Raw genomic sequence first — 12656 nt, 5'->3', positions numbered from 1 at the left:
TACGCGTCGCACTGTCTTCATGCGTAAATTCTCGACTAAAAAATGAATCTTTTTTAAATGTCTTCATCTCTCTTCAGTTATTTTCAAACGTCTTCCTCAATTCTTCTTTCTTCCCTTGGTTGATGATAAACTATTTTCAACCTTTTCATGCACGGCGCCTTGAGAACCATTGTTTAATGGGCGCTTTACACATGATAATGTATTATTATTCTTAAATTCCAGCATCTGCACTTCAGTTGGCAGCAGAGGTCACAATCGGGTACCCGATACCCGTACCCTACCCGATACCCATTTGCGACCCTGGTGCGGCCGGGTACGGGTAGGCCGTGAGTCACTGGTGAGTAACCGTTTGTCACTCATTTCCAAACGTCTTGTCTCTTCTCACAATTTAAGTTCCTAGAATCAACCCACCCGCGCCTGCAACATGGCTTCATCCCAGAGGTCGTAATCGGGTACCCGTACCCTACCCGATACCCGGCCGGGTACGGGTAGCCGGGTATCGGGTAGGGTACGGGTACCCGTTTGCGACCCTGGTGCGGCCGGGTACGGGTAAGGAATCAAAACCCGTTTACGACCTCTGGTTGGCAGTCAACGTTCGAAGCTGACTGCGACCCTCGAAGGAACAGAGCCGCCCCCCTTGGTCCCCCCCCCCTCGTGATCCGTGGTCCAAACAAATCACTGGAGACGCCGTGAACGGCAGCGAGAGCAGTTGAAGCGAACGCTGTAATCGCAAGAGGTCACGTTTGGCGCAACGCTCCTTCGCTGACTGTGCGTGCTGAATGAGTTATCATCCTTATATGACAACCTGTGTACCCAGAGAAAGCATTACTGAGTCCCATGAATATATTTCAGGAGGGTCCTGCCACGTACTGAGGGTGATGCTGCTGCTGTGTGATCCCAATTGAGTATGAGAATAGGTTTTCCCCTTTTTTCTGGCAACAAAACAGGTGTTAAGATGTTCAAACACCAAACTGAAACCTTTTACAATTGAGTAATTTGCGGGTTATTTTTTACCATTCGGGTGTCTTGGCCGATACTGGATACATTACACGATGTGTGTGTGTTTAGCTATGGGAGGAAGCCAGAGCACCCAGAGGAAACCAATGCAGAACAGGAGGAGAACGTTATAATTCGCCACACATAAATTGGCCTGAATGAGGAATCGAACCTAGGCGCTACTCACTGTGAGCAAAGAAGCGCCACAACTGCGCCTCCCTGCCGTCATAAAGTTAAGATGAGCAGATGGTGTATCTAGTACGAGCATATCGAGTGTACGTGCTGCTGAACTAGCTACTGCTATTCGAAGTGTGACAGCCACCAACGTTTGAGCAGCTGGGTGCAATCCGTGGACCTGGGTGTCTCAATAAAAAGTTGAATGTGCACGGTAACGTTTTTGTTCCAGAAAAAATGCAATCGAGAGTATGTGGGCAGCAGCACAGGTCAAGAGAACAGCTGACAAGAGATAAGAGACAACAATAACTCGATTAGAGTGAATACCACGAAAGAGAAGGGAAGAGAGGAAGCAGCATCAGTGAGACAACATCTTGGAATTCGGAGGCGCAGACTTACCAGGAATAAAATGGGGGAGACCTTTGCCTAGTAGTGGGAAGTTAGAGGCAGGTAACAACAACCACAACCACAACAGACTCGCACGGAGATCCACGGACTCGCACGGAGACCCACGGAACAGGAGATAGAGGTTTAGTGAAATAAGACAAATTTAGACAAATCTCGACGTAGTAAGATGACGCGAGAGAGCGTAATTGAGCATGGGGATTGCGAGCTGAAACTTGTGATGCCCTCTACTGTTGTCGTCAATCCGGGTACCCCTTGAGCAGCTTGGAGCCCAAAGCGTGGGCGGGAGGGGCGGGTGGACTGAGGGGGGCAGATTATTTATAGGAGAACCACTGATTCTTGAGAAGTACTGTAGTGCATATTTTATTGATCCACGGGATATAATTATGATGATGACGATGGGCTCGGTTGATGTACGATTTGAAATAAATAAAAACTCTCCCATTGTGGGGCAAAGTGCATTCATCCCGCAGGGTGGACCAGATATAAAATCAGGTTCCGCTGTTGTGTGTGTATGGCGCCTCGGTGACGAGATGTTAACTCCCTCGCCGAGAATTGAGGAGTGTGTGGGTTTGATCCCGACTCTAAAACCTGTATATTAGAAGTTTTCATGTCTCTCTCGCTCTCCGTGGTCGCGTGGATTTTTCTCCGGGTCCTCCGGTTTTTCCCCTCCACATCTAGAGTCGACATCACGCATTGAGAGTATTTGGCTGCTATAAATATCCACGTGATGATGAGCCACTTCGTTGAGCTTTCATTTGTGTGGCCAGATCGCTTCTGGAAAAGAGAGCTATTGAGCACAGCGGGCCTTACCTGGTAAAATAAAAAAATAGTGTGTGCATGTTACAGTACATTCCATTGAGCCATGAAATCCATGGTGATATATAAATAACAAGCCGCTCCAGGGCTATTGTGATATTGTGTTACATCGAGTCCTCCCTCTCCGATCTTATCAAACCTGTTTTAAAAAAATATAGGCTGAAAGTTGCGAGCTCCAATTCCGCGTTAAGTGTCGATTCAGTCAATCACCATCATCACCACCACCACCATCATTGTCATTTGCCTCGTGTTGTTCGGCGGGGTGTCCGACGTTTCGCTCCACGTACCTGGAAGCTTCTTCCATAACTCTCTCCGTTCAACTTCTGAACTGGCTCGATTCCGCGCCCTAGAAGCTCGCTTGAGTTGGAGAAGCTCCCAGGCACGCGGAGCAAAGGGTTGGTCATCGCACCGTAGCAACAACGCGCGGTTTCAACCGAGAGAACGCACCTGGGGGAGCTACAAACAGCCCAACCGCGAAGACAGTCGGCAGGGGCACAGCTCCCTGCTACAACGTGGGGGTGGGGGGGGGCTATGCAAGATCCGACTGTGCCCCCTCCCCTCTTTTATACCGACTCACTTTTTACTGAAATAGTGTGTTTAACCCCGTTGTCTCGGCCTCGCTGTTCGCTGCATTGCACCACTATCGTATTTTTACTGTCTCGGCCTCGCTGTGCGCTACGTTGCACCACTATCCGAGTAGTTAACCTCGCGTTCAATAAACCTTCAGAGCCAGGTTGAACATCTGACGCCAACGTATTTAATTAATAGAACGAGGTAAAACTGATGGGAAAACACAGCACAAAAAACAGTATCTGTTAATACTTTCAATATCAATACACTGAATGAATGGATACTGCAGCATTATAACATTGTTTTAGATAACATGAAACTCAACAGGCACCTACAATAGCACTGAATAGCTATACAACAAGAGAATAAGCTACTGTGTTAAATAAGGTCACTTGGTGTAATCACCATACTGCAGCCTAAATATCCAGCGCTGCACATAACAATGAACTGTGGATCAGATACTTCTTCATCCTTGCTCTCAAGAACGAATTAAAGTTACATGGGCACAAGTCTTGCTCGATTTATCCAACTACAAATAACTTTCACAATAAAGCAAGTGGCATGCTTTGTTGTTAACTGGGCCTCATATGTATCATTACAATTTAACAGCATTATAAAGGCATGTACAGCATTATAACGTAAATCCTAACATAACAGCATTCCCAGTATTATCTCCATATATATAAAAGGCAAAGTTGTGAATATGTGTGTATATTCAAAATGTTTAGCGTACTTCCCGACATGCAACAAACTTGAAATTTGCCATGTGGGTACTTTCCAGACTGTACACCATGAAAAAATTATAAAAATACACTTTAGTTTTTTTGTTGGGGAGGGGAGCTCAATAATGCATATATTTTTTGAACAGCAAGTGAGCTGTGGCGTAAAATCTGTCATGTGACCCGCGCACGTCGAAGCATAACGCGTTGTAGTGTAGTGGTTAGCACGCTGCGCTACGAACCCGGTGACCCGAGTTCGATTCCAGCTCACGGCCACCACCGGTGACGTTTATTTTAACCGCTCCTAGGCCTCCCCTAGATCGACTCAGCCTCAAACGAGTAACTGCTGTGGTGTGTGAACATCGCCACTGGGGAGACAAAGGCGGCCGGGCGTGGTTAATTCAAGCCTCGGGCGAAGCCGGGTAGTAAAGCTAGTATTAAATTAACCACATTTCCTAGACCGAGGGGGGTGACTGCGATACGTGCGGCGTGTGGACATTGACGGGCCTCGCGTGGGGGGGTACAACGTGAATCGACAGCTCTGCGTGGGATCAAACCCCCCAACCAGAGGCGTAGCTAGGATATTTTGCGCCCGGGGACGAACTATAAAATTGGCGCCCCCCCCCCCCCCCGTTTAATCACATTTTCCTATTACATCGAATAAGGAATAACAATTTAAATTTTAATGAAACATTGTATTTTAAGAAGCAAATTTATAGAAATTATATTACATGGCTCACTCAGTCACTGTCGTAGACTGGTTGACATAGTCTACAAAAGATTAATTTTTCTTGATTTCACTGTCGCAAACTGGTCAATCACGTAATCAAAATCTGTTTTTTCCAATGTTTATCTTTCAACGCTAAAAAGAGCAAGATCGCTGAGACGATCTTGTCCCATTGAAGCACGCAAATACGACAAAATAAATTTCAATTTGCTGAACGATCGCTCACAGCTTGCAATTGAAACTGCTATTGTTATACAATTTGCAGTGAAATTCGCAAATTCGGAAATATGTCGTCTCCATGAAACACAATAAAACCAAGAAGATCCAAAGGAGTTTCTGGTAGAACTTAATTCCGGTTACTGAGCAGCATTTTGCAATCTCCAATTTCTATAAAAAGTTCGTGGCCATTGATGTCGGTGTCATAGAAATTTCCAAATTCTGTGCAATTTCGACGAATTGCATCGACATCTGTGTCGGATAGAAGAGTTTTGACGTCCAGCAGAAATCCAAATTTTGTGTTCAGGTCTTTTAGTCGTAAAAACCGTGTTGACATCTCCTGTTGTCGTCGATAAAATACGCTCTTCATAACGCGCACAAATTCTTCTTCTGCTGAAAGTCCTGCATCTCTTGCCAGTTCTCCTGGCATCTTCCGACGTCGCCTAATTATTATATCCACATCGATCCCCCAGGCTGTGCCTCTTGTTTTGGCGTTTTCTACAGCAACTTGGCTCAAATCATCACGAAGCTTGACAAATTCATGCTCCAAAGATTCAAGATCAGTTGCTGCTTCCTTGAAATTCATAGTAGGATCCTATAAGCGCTTCTGAACACGATCAATTTTTCCAAGAATGACATTTCAGAAATGTAATAAAACTATGAATTAGAAATTTCATACGCATGCCTGTAACTGTTCTGCATCACTTTTGGTTTCAGGCGTCATAGTTACGTCCTCCGATAATTTGTCTAGCAGCCCTACTAGTTCATCCAGTCTTTCATAGATAGCTTTAGCAGCTTCTGATCGTGCACTCCAGCGTGTTTCAGGCCGTCGTAGTTTCCGCCACCAAAAAACAGGCCAGTGACTAAGGCTGAAAGACTGCGCCTGTCTGTTGTTTGGGACGTTCTTCCATGTAAGTTCTTAATAGGCGCGAGTACCAAAATGTAATTACATGACATGTAGGCTGTGTGTGGCGTGATATATAAACTTTTAGGTTGAGGTGTAGATTTGTGCAGTAGTTTCAGGCTGCAGCGCCCGCCGCAATAGGTTATAATGTAACGTTGTAAACCTCATTTTGGCGCCCCGTTACCTTGGCGCCCGGGGACATATGTTCCCCCCTGCCCCCCCCCCCTAGCTACGCCTCTGCCCCCAACATTGGCACGCGGCAATTGCCGAGAGATCCGGCCGGGCGTGCGACGCCTGGTATACGGGAAAATCGTGGATTCGACCCCGACGCTGACGCCTGCTGCTGTCTATTTGGAGTTTGCGTGTCTCTCTCCCCGTGGTCGCGTGGATTTTTTTCCGGGTCCTCCGATTTTTTCCCATCCACATTTAGAATCAACGTCATGTGTTTAGAGTGTTTGGCTGCTGCTGCTTGTAAGAATATAAACAAACTCATAGACAATGCTTCTTAAAGTCCCACAATGAACAGATGCACCTGTCTTCACTGAGATGCTATTTGTGCCTCCATTTTGTACTCTGTGTAATGGCTGACACCCTGCCTCCTGGCTTAGAGAATCTTAAATCGTAACTTCCTGGTCACGTGACCAAACTCCACACCATATCAGGAAGTTCCTGTGTAATCAACACCCCCATATCTGCCGCGAGGCAGAACACCCCCCGTCTGGTATCTAGGAGATACCACCATTTATTTTCCTATCTCATAAACAAATGTACAACAAACTTCAACGGGTAAACTTATTTGTCCATATCTTTGCGAGAGAGAAGTAGTACTGTCTCAGCTATAGGCCTGATGAAAGTTCTTGCGACACCTTACTTCGCTATCATAACCTCAACCTTTTGAACGTTCCCATCGGCACTGGGAATCGTCTTGAGGTTGCAGCTCATTGGCCACTCATTCCGTTTGACTTGGTTGTCCTTCAGTAGGACGAGGTCACCTTCTTGGATGTCTGGTCTGCTCGACTGCCACTTGCTGCGCCCTTGAAGTGTCGCAAAGTGCTCGTTTTTCCAGCAATGCCAGAACATGTTGGCGAAGCTCTACACTTGTCTCCATTGACGTCTGTAGAGGTCTGCAGTGCTGACCTCCACGGGGGTGCTGTGAGCACGCCTGTCTTCTGGGTATGAAGTGTAGCAGGAGTCAAGATGAATGGTGACTCCGAGGCGGTTGAGACAGGTATCAGGGATCTTGAGTTAATTATAGCTGAGACCTCGGCCATGAGAGTGGTCAAGACCTCTTGAGAGGCCGTGTGGACCCGATATCACACAGCATGGAGTCGAGAATGCGTCGAGCAATCCCGATCATGCGTTCCCAGGCTCCACCCATATGCGAAGAGTGAGCAGGATTGAAAATCCATGTGCAACCTTGGTCACTAAGTAATTTCCCTACAGAATCATCTTAAACATTTTCCGTATTGATCTTAAGCTCTTTACATGCTCCAGTGAAATTGGTTTCACAATCAGAACAGAGTTGCTTGCCCAGCCCTCTGATGACAAAGGATCTCCGGAGTGTGTTTATGAAGCTCGAAGAGTCCATGGACTCGATTACTTCAATGTGCACTGCTCGTGTACAGGTATAACACCTCTGAGCCGATACCATTGTTCTTCTTGATTCAGGTAAATGCCAAGTCCATGAGTCCTTCACCACAGCCGTTTTTCCCTCGGCAGAAGAGCAGTCCACCAGGTTTTGCTCGCTCAGCGACACAAGCACTCCCATCTTGCACTTGTGTTGCCCTTCGAGGGAGCCTGTGGTGTTGAATGCCCAGCAAGAGCTGCATTCACCCTGGTCCTTGACGTCGGTGACGTAGTCCTGCTTCCTCCAGTCGATGGACTTGGGAGCCTTGAAGGTGGGCGCCATGAACGTGGCACCGTGGGAGGCCTTGCTGGTGCCGTTCCAGCCCCTGAGGCCCCGCATTGTATGCCGGAACTCCTCTCTTGTCATGTCACTGAAACTGTTCATGCACAAGCGCCAGGTGTGCTTGCCCATAGAGTGCTCCAGGTTGTGCACCACGATCTGCTTGAGGTTCTTCTCACAAATCATCCTCCTCCAGCCCTCCTCCTTCTGGTCGTAGGCCTTGCCATGGAATTCCTTCCGGGTCGAGGAATGGAGAGGTCACAGCTGCAGCGACCACTGCCACGACCTCCAGCAGAGCAACGAGCAGCAGCTTCATCTTTGTCATCTTCCCGTCAGTCAGGACTGACTTGGAGAAACGTGAAGGACCAAAATCCAGTGAAGATGGTGGACTTACAAGCGAAGTCGTGGTCAGCGTGGTGGTTTCTTCGTAAGTCTGCATGGTACAACCTTGACTTCTCTCATCGGGTTTCTCTTTCAGTGTGAAGTGGTTGGAGCATGGCTTGAATAGCGACATGCGTCCATTCATGAGCACACTTGTTCTGAATGTGCTAATGTGGTTTGGTTTGTGTGTTCCATTGAAACAAACATCAACTATGATGACCCATCCTAGGTCAAGTCTCTGGGCATAGGGAGCGTCGTGAGGTCCATTGGGTTGATCGCGTCCCTTGTGGACTCTCAGCATGCCCCTGCCAAGCAGAAGTAAAATCTGTGCCCCATGATCCAATGGCGGGATGAACTTTGCTATGGGCTTCAGGTGTGGGTGGTGACGTGCGACTTTGGGCATTGGAATCTCACTACTGGCATCTGGTGTCTCAGTGCACTCTATCACCATAGGAAGGGCTAGCTTCATGGTGCTATCCATGGTTTCCACCTTGAGGCCACTCACTCTTCTTCCCACTGTCTCCATCAATCCCGAGCATGTTCTGAGCGTGAATGGAAAGGAATTCCCACATATGCTTAGCTGATCAAAGAACTCTGACCTTGCCAAAGACTTGTTGCTCTGATCGTCCATTATGGCATACAGCCTCACTGCCCTTTCAGGTTGTCATTTGGGATACACTCGGACAAGGCATATCTTTGAGCAAGATTTTCCTTTGAAGCCTTCTCCACAGACGTCTGTGCATTTTGTTGTGACTAACGAAGTGGATGCGGCGGTCTCACTTTGCTCCCCGTCGTTCTCTGCTTCGGGATAGGAAGCCTTAGTGCTACTGGGTTTGGAGTAAAATGTGTGCAGAGCAGTTGCGTGTTTGTCGCTGCCACATGCCTCGCATGTGATATCTGCCTTGCAATTCCTTGCAAGGTGGTTTGTAGAAACACAGCATTTGAAGCACACTCCAAATTATTTCAGCATGTTCTTCCGCTCTTCCAATGGCTTCCTCCTGAACTCACGGCATTTCTGGAGGGAGTGAAGTTTATCATGCAATGGGCATTGCTTTTCTGCATCCTCTATCTTTTTCTTTGTGGTGGTTGCCTGCACGGAGTTTGTGAATATCGTAGGAGAGACCTCAGACTTGTGTACAGAGATTGGCACTCTACTGTTCCTCGTTTCGCCGTTGCTCTTTTTGTGAGATCTGGACTGGAGATCCCCGTGGTGCCAAACATGAAACTCGGGTCATTTCTGGTCCTAGCCAGGTTGCAGATAAACCTTGCGAAAAACGAGAATGGGGGGAATGCAACCTGATGCTCTGACTTGTATCTTGACCCCTTTGTTCTCCATTTATCCTGCATGTCGAATGGCAATTTCTCTACAATGGTGTTCACTCCATGGTAGGTATTCAGGAAAATGAGACCTAGTCATTCTAGATTTGAAGAAGGATGCTTGTGTTGCGCCCGAAACGTCGTGATTTAATTTTGTTGTTTTCATTTATTTTATTTTTTACCTACGTGACTTTACCGAAAAAAAACAAAGAGCATGAGACCTGGTAAGTAGGGGTCAGCCTGGGCTGATTCAAAGATCTCCAAGCTCTCGTAACCTTTTATTGTCTCGACAAGAGATTTTTGGAAAGTTCTGATACTTTTTGAAGAGAGCCTTCTCAATGGTTTCTGGGCTACCATTAGCACTCCTCGAGCCTCTCCCACACCGCATGCAGGCTTGAGGCAGGGTCGTCCATGTTTGCTCACCGGATCCTCTTTGCATACTCTGCATTCTTTTCCTAACCATTTCACCAACAGGTCGAGTTCTTCACTTGCAGATATGTCTACATTTCTGATTGCATTCCTGAAGGTAGATCTCCAGGCTCGATAGTTATCAGAGTGGTCATCAAACTTTACGAGTCCTGTGTTGATTAGTTCACGGTGAGCCAGGTATCATGCAAAGTCCCGTATGCCTACTGATCCAGGGTGTGTCCGTACTGGCACTTGTAAAGTGTCATTATTGGCTGTATTGCCTTGCAAGCCATCATTCACGATGGCGTTGAATTGTCGGCCCAAAAGGTTTCGATCACATTGGTCTGATCCCTTTATGTGACTGTCTGGAATGTGGTTCTGACTTGATGCATCCTTGTCTGACTCCAAGTGTGCGACGCTGAGTCTGTGATTAACTGCCAGGACAGGGTATGCATTTCCACCATTCCTGTAGACAGCATTCATGTTCACTCGGCATGGAGGCGGTGATGCCTCGACATCCACCTTTTGCTAAGTATCGGTTGGTGGAGGAGCATTGGTGTATTGTTATGACCAGTCCAAAATGTGTTTTTTCTGGTAAGTTGATCACGGTCCTTAACAGGCATCTGAGTGCCAAACTCACTCCAATTCCCTTCCTTATCCAGATTGGTTGCTGCTTCGAGCACATCTACCTGGGCCTTTGCAGCAGCTGCTTATTTTTGTTGAGCTATAGGGTACTTAACTTAGCATCCAGCTCAATTTTCTTCCGTGTGGCAGTAGCCACTAATATACTCTCTTGCTCTTCCAGCTCTGCTTTCTTCCGTGCAGCAGTAATTGCAAGCTTGCTTCGTTTTGCTCTGCTTTCTTCCATGCGGCAGCAATTGCGATGCTTCCTTCTTCTTGTATGCGGGCCTTTTCAATTAGCATGGCTTCCTCTTCAGCCATGTAGGAGATAAGGGCGTTTGCTGCTTCTGCTGCTGCATGTGCCTGAGCTGCTGCCATATTGGTAGATGATATCTGTGAGTGTGTTGAGACTTTAGATCTTGTGGTGGACTTGGATGAGACAGAGTGCTGAGATCGTGTTTCTATTAAGACCTCAACATGGTCCATTGCGTCTTGTATCATTGCCTTCACATTATCATTGTGCAGTTCTAGGAAGTGCTCTTGAATGTGCACTCCCTCTATGCCCTCGTCTCCCTTCACCTTCTTCAGGAGGGAGATGTATTTATTTGCCAGCAGCTTGTAGCTTGAACTGCTCACCTTCACTCGATGTTTGGCCCGCTGAATTGAGGCCACTGTGTCTGAGGCGTTTTGAGCTTCAGATATATCTGCTTCAACCCGGTCAGATGCCCTTTGTATCATGGCATCAAAGTCTTGCTTATCAGTATCATAGCTTTCCAATCCCCGTTGTGTCAACCTGACCTTTCTTTGGGGCCTTGAACTCCCTTGGTCCTCTTGAGGCAGGATGGGAGGTCCTGTATTGCTTAAATCACTTGCTTCAGCATCTCTCCCTACTGAACTGTGGCTTTCCATGCTGCAATGCTTGGAACACAAGTTGAATGTAGATTCGCTGCAGAGCTGGCTGCTTGAGAGCTCCAAGCCTGATGAGCTGGCTGGTTGACAGTTCCAAGAAGAATGCATTTTTACTTTACTTGCTGCACAGGTTTAATGTAAGCTTGCTGTAGAGCTGGCTGCTTGAGAGCTCTAAGCCTGATGAGCTGGCTGGTTGAGCGATCCAAGAAAAGTGTCTTTTTACTGTGCTTGCAGCACAGGATTAATGTACACTTACTGTAGAGCTGACTGCTTGAGAGCTCCAAGCCTAAGGAGCTGGCTGGTTTAGAGCTCCAAGAATAATGTATGTTTACTGTCTCGGCATCGCTGTGCGCTACGTTGCACCACTATCTGAGTAGTTAACCTCGCATTCAATATACCTTCAGAACCAGGGTGAACATCCGACTCCAACATAATTAATGAATAGAATGAGGTAAAACTGATGGGAAAACACAGCACAAAATACAGCATTTGTTAATACTTGCAATATCAATGCAATAAATGAACACTGCAGCATCATAACATTGGCTTAGATAACAATAGGTCCTGGATGGACCAGGCACCTACATTAGCACTGAATAGCTATACAACAAGAGAATACGCTACTGTGTTAAATAAGGTCACTTTGTGTAATCACCATACTGCAGCCTAAATGTACAGCGCTGCACATAACACTGAACTGTGGATACGATACTTCTTCATCTTTGCTCTCAAGAGCGCATTAAAGTTACATGGGCACAAGTATGGCTCGCCTTATCCAACTACAAATAACTTTCACAATAATGCAAGTGGCATGCTTCGTTGTTAACCAGGTCTTATATGTATCATAACAATTTAACAGCATTATAAAGGCATTTACAGCATTGCAACGTCAATCCTAACATTATAACAGCATTCCCAGTACTATAAAAAAAAAACTTAAACGAACTTACAGACAATGTTTCTTAAAGTCCCACAATGAACAGATGCACCCGACTTCACTGAGACGCTATTTGTGCCTCCATTTTGTACTCTGTGTAATGACTGACACCCTGCCTCATGGCTTAGAAAATCTTAAATCGTAACTTCCTGGTCACGTGACCAAACTCAACACCATATCATGAAGTTCCTGTCTTATCAACACCCCCATATCTGCCATGAGGCAGAACACCCGTATACAATAATACGTTAGGCGATGACTTTCTATTATATCATTTTAGTGCAACAGTGTGTTGGGTTTATAGGAAGACAGTCTCAAGGTGACAGTAATAATAATAAATATGTAAAGGTAACAATCCTCACAATCAAGTTATCGCGCGTCTTGCTTTCATGCGTATGTCAGTTAGCAAACAAGCCTGCTGGTGTTCAGGAACAACCAACCAGCAGTAGCGCTGCTATATTCTATGCTGTGTGTATTTTTCGGAAGTATTATTTCATTTGCAACAATGTTTTTTGTTGGCATGTGTAGTACCGTTGAGGACGCGTGCACACGGAGTAGAGGCACACGTATTTATTTCACAACAGTCACTGGGGACATACAGTACTGGAGGGGGTATCGGCCCCCTCACCCGGATAGCTGGGAACACA

The 12656-nt window shown here is 46.5% G+C and overlaps 1 pseudogene; it reads right to left on the bottom strand.

Moving 5' to 3' along the window:
* Positions 1–7131: 7131 nt before the first annotated feature.
* LOC144947784 (uncharacterized) lies at positions 7132–11027 on the bottom strand (annotated as a pseudogene).
* Positions 11028–12656: the final 1629 nt, after the last annotated feature.

Source organism: Lampetra fluviatilis, chromosome 47, assembly GCF_964198595.1.
Source record: "Lampetra fluviatilis chromosome 47, kcLamFluv1.1, whole genome shotgun sequence".
In the NCBI taxonomy this organism is placed as follows: domain Eukaryota; kingdom Metazoa; phylum Chordata; class Hyperoartia; order Petromyzontiformes; family Petromyzontidae; genus Lampetra; species Lampetra fluviatilis.
Note: the sequence above shows the minus strand (reverse complement) of the source record. Positions and strands in the feature narration are given on the sequence as shown.